We start from the raw sequence: 19,222 nt of genomic DNA, 5'->3' as shown, positions 1-19,222 counted from the left end.
TGGACTCTCAAGGTCTGGTAGTAGTGCTCTTTTATTCAGAGAATAGCATGGAGTAGCATGAGGACCGGACCCATGGGCAGTAAGAGCTGCAATGTGTTGAGGGTTAGAGCTAAATTTATAAGGCATAGGTATGTGAGTTATTTCTTTACAAGACAAAGGAAAGATCATGAAAATAATCGTTAAAAGGGTATCAGTGCAGGTGGGGTCTGGTTATTGGGTGGTCCTATAACTTTAGAGAAGAATCAGATGGGATTAAGCCAGGACAGTCCTGTGCTTCCCGAGGATGATCTAGCTCAGTATGTAGGGCAGGATGCCTCGGGCTTCTCCCTGGGGCAGGGGCAGCCTTGATCCTCATCAAGTGGATGGATGGATTTGGGAGAAAGGAAGAATTTGGAAGGAAAGCAGGAAGTGTGTGATATTTGAGTGGGAAAATCCTAGACTTTGAGGGAGAAATATTTGTATTCGAGCCTGGATCTTTTTAGCTGTGTGAACTTAGCTTTAGTTTTCACACCTGTAAAAAAAAAATTAGGAGGATAATAACCACCTCATTTTGTCTTGAGAATTAAATCAAATAATGTGTGAAAAATGCCTGCTTTCACAATACCTGAAATATAATAAATGCTCCATAAATGTCAGTTTCTCCTCTTTTGCATAGCTTGGCCTGATTTTACCTTAAAGGCAGGTTTTCAGTATTTTCAAGTTACAGTTGAACAGATGATTTGAAGGTGGGGAATGACACCATTCCAACTCTTAGCACATCTCCCTCCTGTGCTGCTTCTTTTGGGAGTTTGCCACTCAGCAGGCGCCTTTTTTAACCTCACTGTGTTTCAGTGAGCTCATCTTTAAAGAAACTTTCCTTCTTGTACTGACTTTATTCCATCAATAGGAGCTATTGATTTGTAAGGCCAGGTGGACTAGCCCTGGAGGCCTATGACCCGGATGCCATCTGAAGAGTGCATTGGAATGTAAATAATCACAAAGAGCCTAAATAATTCACCAAGCCAAATGTGTGGTTATAGTGGTGTATATTTAAGTTAAATGTGAATTTGAAAATTAAAATATTTTTAGCATTCCTTAGCCAAATAAAGAGAGAATTAACATGCCATCCTATTTGAAAGGGAAGAAAAATTGAATGTGTCTGTTAAGGGAGAAAAGATTATTCTCTTCTGATTAGAGAAAAGAAGTATAAGATGCCAGGTACAGAAGAGGAAAAAAGTGAGCCTTGACATAGGAAAAGAAAAATTATAACATCACTGACTTTATGGAGGAAAAAAACCACAGTATGATTAAAAACAGGAGAAGATGGATTAAAATGTACTGGCTGGGAAAGGGCTCACAGTGGGAGATGAATGAATACTGGTTAATATTTCTAATACTCTAAGGGGAATAGCACAGCACAATAATTACCAAATTATAACTAAGCCATGTTTTCCTAAAACAGAACTCTTTTCTTCAAAATTATTAATACTCTTCTCTTTTTCTTCTCCAACACACAAAATGAACTCTGCTTAAAAATAAAAATGACTTCATTCCATGCTTGTGGAGAATAATATACTAGGTACACAGTATTCAGTGGCTTCTACATTTTTTTTTTCTTTTCTGTGTGGGTGTCAAATCTGCTGTGAGAATATAACAACTTTTATTATGCTTAAGGTACATTTAGCATAGCATGGGATAAGATATGATTTACATTGATTTAGGAAGTTTTGCTATTTATGAAAAATAAGCATTATATATGCTTACCCTTTTCATAAAATTGAAACAGGAAAGTGAATCAACGTTTGACTTTATGTAATTTTCTAATAAATGGTTAGATACAGCATTTTTCAGAGTCCAATATGTATGAAGAAATACAACTCCTGAAATATTGGATAGGAGTTTAGGGTTAAGACTGAAAGACATAATAAAATAAAATAAGGCAAAGATATGCATTTGAGAGGATTCCATGCCAATTTTTTTATTGTTGGTTTACCAGATAACTATTCGTTGAAAACATAATTTTACTTATTCAGAACATTTCTGCAAGGTTTGCCAGGTTTATTGTACCAAGTCAAGTTAATTTTTACGTTCACATAGAGTCACAGTTTCTTTGTCACTGCAGTAGCCTGTAAGTGTGGCCAAGAACATCCCCACCTCCCACCCCTACAATGCAGCCTGCCTTGTCTGCTTCTCTTCTCACAGTCCACCCTCATTCTCGGGGGCCCAGCTCAGGCCTCAGGCTACAGTCTTCTCAAATTCCCATTGGCCCCCTAATTTAACACATATTTACTTGGACCCTATTATTCCAGATATTTGGAATAAAGAATAAACTTGACAGATAAGTTCTGTCTTCATGGAATCTACATCCTGATGGAAAAGTAAACAAATACATAAAAAAGAGTTTATGATAAGTGCTATAATCAGATCATAGATCCAGTAAAAAGAATTTACTGGATTGCGAGATAGTCATGCTACCATAAGATGAATCTTGACTAATTTGTTCCCTCAAAAGTCTGTCAGATGTAAGCACGCCACTTTCGATAAATACATAGACTTGGCCTATGAGCCTTTCTACTCTTACACAATGAAGTAGGCAGTAGAGTATTTACAAGTACTATTGCTATAAACACTTTATAAAAAATATTTTAAATAAAACGTACCCTACTTGGGATATACTGTTCTCTATTAACAGATTTGGGGGTTCATAGATAACTGCAAAAAATTACTACTGGAAAACTGAGTATCCTTCACATAGTACATAGAAACTTGACTTTCCCTTCAAAAGATTTCCCTTATAACTCTATTAACATTGACCCAAAAGCTTTGACAGCATTGCGTCACTTGATATAAAAAAGAGAACCTGACTTAAAGTGGAAAAAGGAACAGATGGCCAAATGTGTTCTACACACACATATAGGTTTTTGCCAGGGAAGCTGCTTTTCCTTTGAATCCAGTTCAGTATGTTCTAAGGCAGCTACTATTTATGAAAGTATTGAAATGCAGGGCCAAAGTTTCTAAGTATGGACCCAAAAGAGGCAGGAAGGAAATAATGTATGTTGAACGTCCTGCAAAAATGAGGAGGCTGCAGTAGATGGTTGCAGGTCCCTTCAAGCTTTAACACCCTGTGCCTCTGTCTTCCGCAAAGACACATGGAAATGGCAACAGAACCTGTGGCAGCTCTCAGTTGACATCACTGCTTTTTCCTCTAAGGCTTTGCTTTTCTCGTTTCTCTTTTGCCGCTCACACTTTATACATTTGAACCTTCTTCTCAGACCTCACTGAAGTCCTGTTCAAGGGCTGCAGCTCTCTCCCGCTCTTGAACTAACCTAATGGCAGAGCTCTAATGAGGTCTCAAATGGATTCCAGTCCTAATATTATTCAAGGCACCCTAATCCTAAGTAACCATCCCACGGCCACCTTTTTGCTCTTTCTCCTTACCGAACTTGATTCTTCTAAAAATTAGATCTATTTTGGAGCCTTACCATTTAAATTAATATAAGTTGTTAACATTTTAATGAAAGAAACACCTGGAAATAGGCTTTTCGAAGGTAAGGGGTAGGGATTGATGGTCACTATTTGTTCCCTTGGTGCCAAGGAGCTATTGAGCTGAGAGGGTCACATATAAGAATTGAAGGTTATGAAAAATCCTTTACTTGCCTTTGTAAATGCTAATGGTTCTAGATGCTACCTTTCCATAGGTTCTTTTCCTACCAGTTTCCAGGGGGATTATAAGTAACTAGAGTCTTAATGAAATTAGGAGTATAAAAGATGAGATTCAATCAATGGTGGAGTGAGGATTCAAGGTATGCGATGAAACTGAAAACTAAAATAAAGCAGTGGATGTAAAGACAAGAAGACAGCTGGAATAAATCCAAATGGCAGGGGTCAGGCCAGAAGCACAGGTTAAAGATTATATTAGAAGCCAGAAAACAGAGTATATGCAAAAGTCAAAGGCCACCAACAGGCCATGGATATAAACTAGATAAGGAATCAGCAAGCAGACCTGGGGTGCTGAAGGCTAGAGAAGACTTGAGCACTTATTGACCAGATGATGAAACAGAGATTGTAATAATTTAGGAAGGCAAGGACAGCAAGTCAGGGCAAGGAGCACAAAGAGATGAGAGCTGAGATTAAGGGGAGCAATACAACAAAGCAGGTCAAGAAAGTAGTAGACAGCGACTGTTAGGAAACATGGCAATGAACATGTGGCAAACATCTGTCTCAAACAGGAAACCCTTGATGTGTTTCCTACTTGCAGCAAGAAATAGACAGCTGGATTCAGGAACAGAGCTAACATACAACCTGGAGGCAGCTAATGCTTGTGTTAGGAAACCAGGAAGTTCTCTTGGCTGTAATGAGAACAATCAGAAAGAGGATTACTTGACAAGCCTGCTGGGAAGACATGGAAATAAATAGGACAAGGTAGGTAGTGAGAAGGAACTAATATTTCAGAGCTAGACTTTCTACCTGTATTATCCCATTTAAACATGCTTACAGCAATTTTGAGAAATTGATAGTAATCTTTGATAGATGAAATAACTCTGTCTGAGTAAAGTTAAATGAATTGCCTATAGTCAACCAACTGATTGATCAAGTACTCAGACCCAAATACCCAAGGTAACAGGGTAGAAGTAAAACCTAATTTTCCAATGTTATTGTACTTTACTTACAGTGTTGTGCCACATGAAAAATGAAATTTCAATGTTTTCATACTTAAGGAGTCAAAACAAGATTTTGGCAGGGGTGTAAATGTGGGAGCCACAACAGTACAAAAAAAATTACGTGGGCAGCATTGAAACAAAAGTCCAGAGATGCTAAATTGCATGTATAAGGAGGATATTTTCCTTGGCTGCATTTTATGAATCTTGATTTGCTCTGAAGAATTTATTTTCTCAAATTAATGAAATAAAATTAATAATAGTAATACATATCCAACAAGCATGGTATGTATAGTAAGTGCTGGATACGCTGAAGTTTTTATAGGCATAATCATATATGTGTTTCATAAGACATATGTATGGTAGTTACTATTATTATCCTCATTTTATAGATGAGGAAACTGAGATACAGAGAGTTTAGGACGCAAGCCCAGGGGCACATACTTATTAAAGTTTTGGAGCAAGGATTCACTCACGAGTGTCACTCCTTCATGTTTATAATCTTTAGAGGTTGTAATTTTATGTTGATGAAATAAGATGTTTAACTTACATGTGTCATAGGAGGCAATATTGAAACTACGGGTGAGCCGCCATGGTATTCTTCTTCCTAAAGATTAGATATTCTTTGTTATGCAACATAGCAAAAGATATTTGAGTAGTAAAACACCCATGGCAACAAAATATCCATAGCATTTAAAGTTGAATAACCAATTTTTATGTATATTTGACCTGCTTATTACCCATAAAATATTCTAGTCTGGACGTCTGTAGTTGTTTTTCATTGAGTGTGCAAAACAGATTTTCGTATGACAGGTGTAGCAGTGTTTTGAGACTAGCACAGTTTTTTGTGGTATTTCCATTTTTAAACAAAGTGGGCGTTTGGTTAAACCACCTTGCTTTCTGTATAGAAATATGATCCAGAATAACAGCATATACTTGCTCATCTTCATTAATGGACTGGGGAATATTAATTGTTCTCTGAATGTAATCATCCATCGTATCTTTTCAGACAAATGGTGCATGTTTGATTGAATATATTTTTCTCTGAAATAAACCATTGCATAGTTGCAAGTAAATAACATCTTTTTGTAGATATACTTTGTTTTCTGAGAAACACTGAGGTATCTTGAGACAGCTTCTGATACACTTTTACATTTTTCATTCTGATTTTCAGCCTGTCACGAACTTAGAAAAATCAATTTAGGGCATTTTGATACAGCATTTTGTAAAGGCAAAAAGAGTTTACAATATTGCTTTTAGTTTAAGATGTCTAATTTTCCAAATCCTTAATGAAGTTTGGGTGTTGAGGCTGTAATTTGCCAGTTCTTCAACTTTGTCAGTGATGTATAAGAAACTTGTTGAAGATACAAGGTTTAAAATCCAAAGATAGGGGGACGGCCCGATGGCTGAGTGGTTGGGTTCGCACCCTCTGCTTCCAGGGCCTGGGGTTTCACTGGTTCAGATCCTGGTCACGGACACAGCACCACTCATCAAGCCATGCTGAGGCGGCGTCCCACATAGCACAACTAGAAAGACTTGCAACTAGAATATACAACTATGTACTGGGGGGCTTTGGGGAGAAGAAGAAGGAAAAAAAATCCAAAGATACAATTGTGGTTTAACTAGCAAACCTAAAAGCATTTATGGATAACTGAGAAAACAATTACATAAAACAGAATATAATATGAAAATCATCACTAATGTATGTACTTTAGCATATTTATCTAAAATCACTAATGAGGCAATCTAGAAAAGCTATTTATGATGTTTTGTCAGTAATATGTGCAGGCAAATTATTTCATCATTACCTAATTCCAGCTGCTATACCATTTTTGTATAATACATCAAAGGAAGGTATTATTTTGTAGCCTAATATACTTCATATTTCATAAATTATCAATATCCTATTAATACTAAAATGCCATTTTCTTGAACTTAGAAAAGGAACCATTGATAGATTTATACTGTTTTAATTTAATATTTCCCAATATTGACTTGCCATATAATATATCACAGAAATTGCAAATATAAACATGAGATACAATACAGTTCTGATTCTTAACCCAATAAATGAAGCCGGTTCCTTTTAGAAATAATTTGATGAAAATAGATATTTCTTATACAACAGCGCAGACTAGTGGCCATCCCTTTACAGCAAATGTTTGCCTTATTCTGGGATATGTTGTCTGAGGTAGTCATCTGTATGTATTATGAAATCACATGAAACAAATTATATATTTAAATAGTGCTTATTATAATACAGTATAATTTCATGGAGCTTAAGAGCACATTAGCCAAATCTATTCTATCCATTCTATGTTACGTTCACTCCAAATTGCCTAGAAATTTTTCTGAAAATGATAGGTGAAAAAATATACATATAAATATCATCATAGATAGTGTACTTAAAGAATATCCAGTTATTAAGTGGATATTTCTGTGATTTCCGTATTTTTTGTCTTACACTTACAATATAATTAGTCCTCTGTAAGCAAGGCTATTTGTCACTTAGAACAGGGACAGATTGATGATATTGTAGTCACTTGTTATGGATGCCAACTCATTTGTCTCAAGACTCTCAATTTATATGAACTTACTTTATATGGTGTTCTTTTAATATTTAAACATGATTTTACCCCATTTTAAGTGTTTTGCCAATTATTAAAATGTTTTCCCAAATTATACTTTTTTATTTTTCAAAGCATTAAATTTGTCATAGAGAAATAGAGGGATGGTACTTGGGCTAAAGAAAAGTTATGGGTGTTTTCTGAACTGTCTCCTGACAATGCCAATAGAAGAAAAGGATGAGCAAGTAGGTTCAAAGACCTCATTTTGATCTCTGAATCTTAAATAAAGTTTCTTTCCCAAAATATGTAATCCAACTTTCCTGCCTTGACTGTATCCACCATCTGGAATGCTAGAGAGAGAGAAGAGTCTCGCACTGTGATAGGCAGCCAATTTTGGAAACATAATTATTAGTTGACTGTTAATGAAATGACTCATAGATTGGTAGAAAAGGGAGGTAGGATACTGAATGGACCCAAACAATCAGAAGAGTAGATAAGAAGCTTGGGATAATTTAAAATTGTGTCTATTCCCATGAAGCCACAAAACCCATCCTCTAACTTCTGAACGCTTTGCATGGGTCTGTGATTTAAGATAATATTTTAACTTGGATTCCAGTCCCAGCTCTATAATACTAATGATCAAACAGGGGATGGCCAAATGAGATTAACATTTGTGAACACCGAGAAATGCAAAATGAGAGCAAATCATTTGATTATTCCAATAGCTAGCTTCTCAGTCTATATTTGCGGCTATTTTGTTTACTTGTTCATACAACCATTTTAACATTGCTTTTTAATCTCTTTTTACGTGGAAAGAGCATCAGTATCAACGAAGTCTGATTCCATTTTTACATCTGAAAACACATTCCCCTGAGATGTAGAGCCAAGAAAATAAACTCGATCAAAGACTTCATTGTTATACTTTTTTGTTTCTAAGTATGAAGGAAAAGTTTAGTAGCATAATTGATATCTTTTGAAGTTTGATGATAATTTATTATGTCTTTCTCATTATTCAATCGCAAAGAATTATTTTAAAGAAAATGTCTTAGACACTATTCTCTTATTCCTGTTAAGATATACTCACAAACACAGTTATAGGGAGAATATCTATGCTGCTGTGGCACAGTTCTGAGGCGTTCCGGGTATCTTCAGTGGTAGGTGGCAAGATGTTGAACAAGAAAGAAGGTTCTCTGGTACCTTCCCTGACTTTTCTGAGACTGACCTCCTCACTTTCATGTTAAGGACTCTCTGAAGGGAAGATGGGCCCTAAATACTCAGTGCAAATTCAGAATTCATGTCCCTGTGTTACAAAGCATAAGAAATAACCAGTAATCAAAACGGGAGAGTCAATTTAAATCACACTTGTCACAGCTTGTGATCAAAATATTTGTTTTGGAACTGCAATTCATTATGCACACTCGCTCATTTGGATGTTTACCCTACCAAGGACAAGTGGGCCTTGGGAATTTTGCAAACGAGGGTGGGCAGAGCCTGTATTCCTCGCCGAGAATGTCTCTCCTCAGAAACATTACATTTGTCTTGTCTCTTTACGTCACATTGATCTTCTGGCGAGAACCATCTCCTCACCTTTTTTTGCATCAGAAACCACTTCGAATTGCAAATCTAAGCTATGAAACATTTCAGAAAAAAATGTACACGTTTCACATAAAATTTTACAGACTTTTTTAGAAGGCTCGTGGGAACCCCCAAGTTAACCCTTGGGTCCCATAGAAGTTCATTGAGAGGAGTTAAAACCCCAATCCCAGTTGGTGATTGCCCATCTATGTTTTCTGCAATATATTCCATGGATAAATGAACATTTTGGAAGAGAAGATTTTACAGTTGGAATATCAAAATTGTTTTTTCCACAAACACAATCCCTATCTGTGAGTAATGCAATGGATGTACCACCAAGTGGGTTGAATCATTTTGGTTGTATGAATAGTATATATTAGTTTTACAGGTAAATTACAGGTTATTATGCAGAAATAATCTGATGTCCAACCCTAACAGAGAGACAGTAGCAAAATTCACGTTTTCTTTGCTCCACAACCAGAAAATATTTTATTTTGTATGGCTCTGTGTTTTTAGAGCCCTGTGATAGCTTAGAGGCGATCTGCCGCTCCTGCCCTCTTCTGTATCGGTGAGAAACTAACTGAAACCCAGGAATATCCAATAAATGCCCACATTTGGTCTGTGCCAAAAGTGAGATTAGATTTCACGTATTCTCAGTTCAAACTCAGTGTTCTTTATTTCTGGACTCTTAGATTCAACTTTTCAACTGTTCGGATGTTGTAGGATTGAAAAACTTTTCCAGGAATGCAGATCCTTTCCGTTTACAGCAGGGTTATGTCCCGCTAAACCCATCATAAGTTGAAAATATCATAAGTCGAAATGCATTGACTGCACCTAACCTATGGAACATCATAGCTTAGCCTAGCCCACCTGAAACGTGCTCAGAACATGGACATCAGCCTACAGTTGGGCAAAATCATTGAACACAAAGCCTGTTTTATAATAAAGTGTTGAATATCTTATGGAATTTATTGAATACTGTACTGAAAGTGAAAACCAGAATGGCTGTATAGTTACAGAATGGTTGTAAGTATACTGGTTGTTTACTCTCGTGTGGCTGACTGGGAACTCCACTCCTGCTGCTGCCCAGCATCCTGAGAGTATTGTACCACATACCACTACACCAGCCCAGGAAAAGATCAAAATTCAAAATGTGAAGTAAGGTTTCTTTTGAATGCATATGACTTTCGCACCATCGTAAAGCTGAAAAATCGTAAGTCGCACCGTGTAAGTCAGGGACCATCTGCACATTCCTATTAGGTAAAGCAATGGACTCTTGGACATTTTATGCTTTCCGTTTGCCATAAAATATTTTCAAGATTTTAAAAGTGCCGGGTGGTAACTGTCATTTAGATTTACCTGGATGAGGTTAGGGAGAGGAACAGTGTACTTCAGGGCTGGTGCCAAACCTAGCACACCCAGGCAGCCCTCAGCCTTCCTGTTCTCGAATTCTCCCTCATCTGGATTGTTCCCTACTGGTCCTCTGTTCTCCGTATTTTACCTTCTGCAAACAGCACCACCTCTGTCAGTTTCTTCATCAATACTAATGTAGTAGTAGTCCTAATAGCTCCTCCTGTGTCCTTTCCTAATGGTAGCTGCCTCTTAATAAGGATGCCAGCATAAGGCAGCCGGTAAAAGTGCTCAGGGTGGAATTCTACACCAGAGCAGGAATAGTAGCATTCTGGGTTCTCAGAAAATGGTCTAGATAAATAGCTTCCTCCTCTACAGCTCTATTGGACTACTTTTAACTACATTGGCGATCTATGGTGTTGTCATAGATTACATTTAACACACTTTCAGGAGTAATCTCTGAGTCTTCCATCCACTCTTTCTGCTGACTCCTCAGAATGTACAATAGTAGGGCAGAAATGGAATAATCTCTAAATTACACATAGAGTCATGACCCCTGTGGCAGCTGAACAGGCGAACAGGGGGTTAAACTTGCTCTTATCGTTTATATGCCTACAGGGTCTTATTTGCTGGGGTTTAAATCTCTGGGAAAAAGCAGTGTGAAGTTTAAGTATTTTGCGACCTCTGCTGCTACGTTCCCACGGGGGCAGTGCCCTATTTCTTACCATTATTCATTGTCGTTCTGCTTCTAAACAGCAATGCTTCCGAGGATGATTGTGCAGGACTGCAGACGCGGCTTTACCTCAGCTAGGATGACATTCCAGAAATGCTGTCACTGAAGATGCGCTTCTAAGAAGGATGCTATTTTGCCATGAGCAGATGAGATCATACATTATATTTAGGATTCGTAGGGAAGGCAAACTGCTAATGGGTTACAGCCTGGATCTAAACTTTGTATTTTATTTAAGTTACCTTAACTTTAAGAAACAAAAACTTTTCATTTTCTTGGGTGATAAAATTTCTTTAAAGTGTTTAATCATTTCATGCATTTGATCATGCAAGAAAGTATAATGTTTGATAAAATTAAACCAATTAGTGGCATTTTTGTATCGTGGTGCCCAGATTGCTGAGATTTTTAAAGCTGTGTTTCTTGCTCTTATTACATCTTTTAGCGAGTCCTGTAGAGCCTCAAATATAACAAGGCAGTTGGGAATGGTTTTGCTCCTTCCCCACCCCTCAATTTTAGGCAGCGTTAAAAAATGGGCTTGAAATAGGTGGTTCAAAATATTGTGTACTTATTTTCATTCACCTGTCTTATTTTAGGTCCCTAAAAAGTGGATTATTGACCTCCTGAGGGGACTAGTTTCTATAGATAACATCTAGAAATCTGGTTCTTTTAAGTCTGACTTTCCTAGAATTCAGTTCTATAAATCTCACATTTCTATTTATTTTATTTCCAGCACTTGCAAGGTTAAAACTGGAAATTCTTCGATGATGCAGTCCCAGTCTTTCACATAATTTCAGACTGTCTCAAGATATAACTACACATTTCTCAAGCCACAATTTTTTGTGTGTGGGCATGAAAAAATAAAATATGATTTACAATAGTTGCTTTTAAAAGCGATTTTCTTTCTCTAGTGGCATAATGTGTTTTTATGAGTTGTTTAAATATATTTTTCTTCCAGAGAAAGCATGCACTTTTGTGGAAATATTACATACTTTTACACTCATTTTTCAAAAACATTGAAATGCATTTATTTTAAGAAAGTGAAAAACATTTTTAAATGTATCATTCGCTTCAAAACAACAAATAGAAATTGTGAAGGAAAAACAATCTCACCAACATTACAGTAAATTTAATTAGCAAGAAGGTGGAGATTTACAGTAATAGCTTTTAGGCAGATTATCTAATTTTAAAACAGTGCATATTGTCCTTGGTGTGAAAGTGAGATGGAAGGATAACTGTCAATTTGTTTAAATGCTTTTGTCAGTGAGGTTTATCAGATCTCAATTTAATTTTGTATTTAATATCTTTTTGCTAAATTCTTTCTCCCATTTTTTTCTTTATCTCTCTTTTTTTAAATCTCATTTTTTAAAAAACCCTTCCTTGTTAGGAAAGAAAATGTTTAAGCCATCTTTGTCTATGGCCACTGATTCAGAAAGAAGTTGCCTGTGTGAACCCCATAAACAAGCCTGAAGAAACCATTTGTAGCCTCTGGTTGCTAAGCAGTTTGTTGCTGGTTCTCCCAACAGCCCTGGGCTGCCTGCTAAATTGAGAGGATCGGTAATGCTTATTTGGGAAAAACAAGGGCGGGTAAACAGTGAGTGCATCCCACACAGGGTAGTGGCACTTAGGTTGTAGTGATCTGGCTGACTGAATTTGGAATTCTCAGGACATGATTTGGGCAGGAGCTCCCTGTTAGATGCATCCAAAGGGCATTGACCAGTTGTTGAAAGTGCTGGATGGCTATTTATTCAAAGCTCCATCTAGCATGCATAAAAACAGTGTGAGTGTTTTAGTTTTAAATCCATTGACATCAGACTTGCAACAAAATAGGAATTCTTTTGAGTTCTCTGGTCAGGAACATTCCATCCGTGCACTCATTTTTATCGATCCTTCAAACCAAAAATGCTTGCTCATCTCACTTCTTCCTCTAATTTGAGCTCATTTTTCTGGATAGAGTTTTACAAAACACTGAGGTTGCTGCTGTCATTCAATTTTCTATTCCAATTATAAACTCACGTTGAAACAAAGCCATTCATTACTGAAAACAATGTGTATACCTTCATGATTCTGACTGAGTACATTTTAACTAAAGGCAATTTTGGGGAATGGCATTAAAGCTTCTGGATATTTTCCTTAGAAATTAAGATAATCCAAATTGTGAAGCTCAAATTTTAAATTACAAATGTCTTATATTCTTTGCTCTCCAAACAGGCATAATATTGTTTTGTTGACTGTACATATTTTGTGCTATTAATTCACATGAGGACACCAAAGCAATTGTATCCAATTTGATAAATCTACCCACATTGGAAGGGTAGAGATGGAAAAGATCCTAGATTTCATGGAGTAAATTCCCCCTTTTGTTTCTCCCCCAGATAAGAAAACTGAGAGCCATAGAATTTTGATGACTTTCCTTAGGACACAGAAGTAACATTTTAACCCAGGAGTTTTAGTTTATATGTTCTTTGTGTGAGGGAAATTTCTTTCAGGTGGAAATTGAAATAAAATGTTTTTGAATTCACAATAGTAATCTAGCTTACATGTACAACTCTGCCCAATTTTTGTTTTAATTTTTTATTTGAGTTCATAATAGTTCACGTCATTGTGAAAATTCGGTTGTACATTGTTTCTTGTCTGTCACCACATTGGTGCTCTCCTTCACCCCCTGTGCCCATGCCCAGCTCCCTTCCCCTGGTAACCACTGAACTGTTTTCTTTGTCCATGTGTTTGTTTATATTCCACATATAGGTGAAATCATCTGGTGTTTGTCTTTCTCAGTCTGGCTTATATTGCTCTGCATAATTCCCTCCAGGTCTTTCCATATTGTTGCAACTGGGATGAATTTGTCTTTTTTCCGGCTGAGTAGTAGTCCATTGTACATATATATATATATATATATATATATATATATCACATCTTCTTTATCCAATCATCAGTCCATGAGCACTAGGATAGTTTCCACGTCTTCGCTATTGTGCATAGTGCTGCGATGAACATAGGGGTGCATATGTTACTTTGGGTTGTTGATTTCAAGTTGTTTGGGTAGATGTCCAGCAGTGGGATAGCTGGCTCATAAGGTAGTTCTATTTCTAGTTTTTTGTGGACTCTCCATGCTGTTTTCCATAGTGGCTGTACCAGTTTGCATTCCCGCCAGCAGTGTATGAGGGTTCCCTTCTCTCCACACCCTCTCCAACATTTGTTATTTTTAGTCTTAGTGATTATAGCCATTTTAACAGGTGTAAGGTGCTATCTTAGTGTAGTTTTGATTTGCACTTCCCTGATTATTAATGATGTTGGACATCTTTTCATGTGTTTATTGGCCATCTGTATATCTTCTTTGGAAAAATGTCTTTTCATATCCTCTGCCCATTTTTTGGTCAGTCTGTTTGTTTTTTTCTTGTTCCGTTGTGTGAGTTCTTTATATATTATGGAGATTAACCCCTTATCGGATATATGATTTGCAAATATTTTCTCCCAATTAGTGGGTTGTCTTTTGGTTTTGATCCTAGTTTCTTTTGCATTGTAGAAGCTCTTTAGTCTGATGAACTCCAACTTGTTTGTTTTTTCTTTTGTTTCCCTTGTCTGACAGGACATGGTATTCAAAAAGATCCTTTTAAGTTCAGTGTCAAAGAGTGTACTACCTATATTATCTTCCAGGAGTTTTATGGTTTCAGGTCTTATCTTCAAGTCTTTGATCCATTTTGAGTTTATTTTTGTGAATGATGTAAGATAATGGTCTACTTTCATTCTTTTGCATGTGTCTGTCCAGTTTTCCCAACACCATTTATTGAAGAGACTGACTTTTCTCCATTGTATGTTCTTGGCATCTTTGTTGAAGATTAGCTGCCCAGAGATGTGCGGTTTTATTTCTGGGCTTTCAGTTCTGTTCCATTGATCTGCGTGTCTGTTTTTGTACCAGTACCATGCTGTTTTGATTATTATGGCTTTGTAGTACATTTTGAAGTCAGGGATTGTGGTGCCTCCAGCTTTGTTCTTTTTTCTCAGGATTGCTTTAGCAGTTCAGGGTCTTTGGTTGTCCCATATGAATTTTAGGATTCTTTGCTCTGTTTCCATGAAGAATGTCATTGGGATTCCTATTGGGATTGTATTGAATCTGTAGATTGCTTTGAGTAGTATGGACATTTTAACTATGTTCATTCTTCCGACCCATGTGCATGGAAGCTCTTTCCATCTCTTTATGTCATTATCTGTTTCTTTCAATAATGTCTTATAGTTTTCATTGCATAAGTCCTTTGCCTTCTTAAGTTTATTCCTAGGTACTTTATTCTTTTTTTTTTGAGATCGTAAATGGAATTGTATTCTTGAGTTCTCTTTCTATGAGTTCGTTATTAGAATACAGAAATGCAACTGATTTTTGTAAGTTGATTTTGTACCCCGCAGCTTTACTGTAGTTGTTAATTATTTCTAATAGGTTTCCAATGGATTCTTTAGGGTTTTCTATATACGAGATTATGTCGTCTGCAAACAGTGAGAGTTTCACTTCTTCACTCTCTATTTGGATTCCTTTTATTCCTTTCTCTTGCCTAATTACTCTGGCTAAAACCTCCAGTACTATGTTGAATAAGAGTGGTGACAGTGGGCATCCTTCTCTTGTTTCTGTTTCTGTTATCACAGGTGTTCAGTTTTTCCCCATTGAGTATGATGTTGCCTGTGAGTTTGTCATATATGGCCTTTATTATGTTGAGGTAATTTCCTCCTATCCCCATTTTGTTAAGAGTTTTTATCATAAATGGCTGTTGGATCTTGTCAAATGCTTTCTCTGAATCTATTGAGATGATAATGTGGTATTTATTCCTCGTTTTGTTAACATGGTGTATCACATTGATTGATCTGCAGATGTTGAACCATCCCTGTGTCCCTGAAATAAATCCCACTTGAACATGATGTATGATCTTTTTGAAGTATTGCTGTGTTCGGGTTGCCAATATTTTGTTAAGGATTATTGGTCTGTAGTTTGCCTTTTTGTGTTGTCCTTGTCAGGCTTTGGAATCAGAGTGATGTTGGCTTCATAGAATGTGTTAGGAAGTACTCCATCTTCCCTAACTTTTTGGGATAGCTTGAGAAGGATAGGTGTTAAATCCTCTCTGAAAGTTTGGTAGAATTCCCCAGGGAAGCTGTCTGGTCCTGGGCTTTTATTCTTTGGGTCGCTTTTGATTACTGTTTCAATCTCTTTACTTGTGATTGGTCTATTCAGATTCTCTATTTCTTCTTGTGTCAGCTTTGGGAAGTTGTAAGAGTGTATGAATTTTTACCCCTTTCTTCTAGATTGTCCATTTTGTTGGTATATAGTTTTTCATAGTATTTTTTCATAATCTGTTGTATTTCTGTGGTATCCATTGTTATTTCTCCTCTTTCATTTCTAATTTTATTTATCTGAGCTTTCTTTTTTTCTTTGTAAGTCTGGCTAGGGGTTTGTCAGTTTTATTTATCTGCTCAAAGAAGCAGCTTTTTCTTTCATTGATCCTTTCTACTGCCTTTTTTTTTTTTTTTTAAAGATTTTATTTTTTTCCTTTTTCTCCCCAAAGCCCCCGGTACATAGTTGTATATTCTTCGTTGTGGGTTCTTCTAGTTGTGGTATGTGGGACGCTGCCTCAGCGTGGTTTGATGAGCAGTGCCATGTCCGCGCCCAGGATTCGAACCAACGAAACACTGGGCCGCCTGCAGCGGAGCGTGCGAACTTAACCACTCGGCCACGGGGCCAGCCCCTCTACTGCCTTTTTTGTTTCAATAGCATTTATTTCTGCTCTGATTTTTATTATTTCTCTCCTTCTGCTGACTTTGGACTTTGTTTGTTCTTCTTTTTCTAATTCAATTAGGTGTAGCTTCAGATTGCTTATTTGAGTTTTTTCTTGTTTGTTAAGGTGAGCCTATATTGTGATGAATTTCCCTCTTAATACAACTTTTGCTGCATCCCATATGAGTTGTTATGGTATGTTTTCATTTTCATTTGTCTCCAGATATTTTTGATTTCTCCTTTAATTTCTTCAATGATCCATTGGTTGTTCAATAGCATGTTGTTTAGTTTTCACATCTTTGTCCTTTTCTCAGTTTATTTCTTGTAACTGAGTTCTAGCTTTATAGCATTGTGATTGGAAAGGATGCTTGTTATTATTTCCATCTTCTTAAATTTATTGAGGCTTGCCTTGTTTCCCAACATATGGCTTATTCTTGAGAATTTTCCTTGTGCACTTGAGAAGAATGTGTATTCTGCTGTTTGTTGGAGTGTTCTATATATGTCTATTAAGTCCATCTGGTCTAGCTTTTTATTTAATTCCACTATTTCCTTGTTGATTTTCTGTCTGGATGATCTGTCCATTGATGTGAGTGGAGTGTTGAGGTCCCCTACTATTATTCTGTTATTATTAATGTCTTCTTTTAGGTTTGTCAATAATTGCTTTATGTACTTTGGTGCTCCTGTGTTGGGGTACATAGATATTTGTGTGTTATTTCTTCTTGATGGAATATCCCTTTGTTCACTGTATACTCCCTCTCTTTGTGTCTCTTTATCTGTCTTATCTTGAAGTCTGCTTTTTCTGATACAAGTATTGCAACATCTGCTTTCTTTTGTTTGCCATTAGCTTAGAGTATTGTCTTTTATCCCTTCACTCGGAGCCTGTGTTTGTCATTGGAACTGAGAAGTGTTTCCTGGAGGCACATATTGTTGGGTCTTGTTCTTTGTTCCTTTTCGCCGCTCTGTGTCTTTTTATTGGAGAATTCAATCCGTTTGCGTTTAGGGTGGTTGTTGATATATGGGGGCTTAATGCTGTCATTTTATCACTCGTTTTCTGGTTCTCCTGGATTTCCTTTGTTTCTTGTCCTGTGTATTTTGGTTTACCAATCGAGTTATGTAGTTTTTTATCTTGTATTTCTTTATTTTCTACTTATTTATTATTTGTGTCTCTGTTCTGCTTTTTTGTTTAGTGGTTGCCCTGAGGTTTGTATTCAAGATCTTGCGGATAAAAGATAGTCCCTTTTCTGATGACCTCTAATTTCCTTAGACTAAATCAATTCAGTCCCTTTCCCTTCCCCTCCCAAGTTGTTTTTCTCACATCTTATTTCATCTTGTGTTATGAGTTTGTGGTTAAAATGACAAGATTATCTGTTTTTGGTGTTTTCCTTCCCTTTGTCTCTCATGCTCTACTTGAGTATTTGCTATCTTGCTTTGATTCTATCTACCTATTTAACTCCTTACTCCATGCTTTGTAAACCCTTTCTCCCCTCCTTTTTTTTTCAGGTATGAGAACATTCTCGAGGATTTCTTGTGGTGGGGGTGGTCTCGTGGCTACGAACTCCCTTAGCTTATGTTGATCTTGGAAAGATTTTATTTCTCCATCATATCTGAAGTATATTTTCGCTGGTTAGAGTATTCTTGGCCGAAAGATTTTGTCCTTCAAAGATTTGAATATGTCCTTCCAGTCTCTCCTAGCCTGTCAGGTTTCTGCAGAGAAATCCACTGAAAGCCTGAAGGGGGTTCCTTTGTAGGTTATTTTCTTCTGCCTTGCTGCCCTCAGTATTCTTTCTTTGTCATTCAGTTTTGCCAGTTTCAGTACTATATGCCTTGCCGTAGGTCTTTTTACATTGACATAGGTAGGAGATCTGGCAGCGTCTTATACATGGATTTCCTTCCCTAGGTTTTGGAAGTTCTCTGCTATTATTTCTTTAAACAAGCCTTCTACTCCATTATCCTTCTCTTCTCCTTCTTTAATACCTATAATTCTTATGTTGCATTTCCTAACTGAGTCAGATATTTCTCGGAGACTTTCTTCATTTCTTTTTAGTCTCAGTTCCCTCTCCTCCTCTATCTGGAGCATTTCAACATGTCTATTTTTGATTGTGCTGAAAAGCTTCTCTATGGTGTCCACTTGAGTGTTCAGGGAATACATATTTTTTTATTTCTTCCATTTTGTCTTTCATATCTAATATTTCTGATTGATTCTTCTTTATAGTTTTAATCTCTTTTGTGAATTAGCTCCTGAACACATTGAATTGTTTCTCTACATTCTCTTTTACCTCATTGAGTTTTTTGATGATAGCTGTTTTGAATTCTTTGTCATTTAGATTACATATTTCTGGGTCTTCAGGACTGATTTCTGGGTACTTGTCATTTTCTTTCTTGTCTGGAGATCTACTATAGTGTCTGATATTGCTAGAGGGATTTCTGCTCTTTTGTGTCCTGGAGTTATTTGGTTGCAGTTACTGACTATCACCACTGTGTGGGAGTCAAGAGCCACATATTCTGAGCCCTCTGCCTTCAGCTGAGATCCCAGGGGTTGGAGGCATGCCAAGCAGGTAGGTGGAGGGACACTTTCTCCTGTGTGTTCTTGGGGTTTTCTCCCTCTGCTCTC

The 19,222-nt window shown here is 36.8% G+C and overlaps 1 protein-coding gene across 44 annotated transcripts in view; it reads left to right on the top strand.

Moving 5' to 3' along the window:
• Positions 1-19,222, top strand: part of PTPRD (protein tyrosine phosphatase receptor type D) — a 2,083,106-nt gene that overhangs the window by 524,292 nt on the left and 1,539,592 nt on the right. The window lies entirely within an intron of this gene.

This window comes from Equus caballus, chromosome 23 (assembly GCF_041296265.1).
Source record: "Equus caballus isolate H_3958 breed thoroughbred chromosome 23, TB-T2T, whole genome shotgun sequence".
Taxonomy (NCBI): domain Eukaryota; kingdom Metazoa; phylum Chordata; class Mammalia; order Perissodactyla; family Equidae; genus Equus; species Equus caballus.
This window is presented reverse-complemented; position numbering and strand designations above follow the sequence as displayed.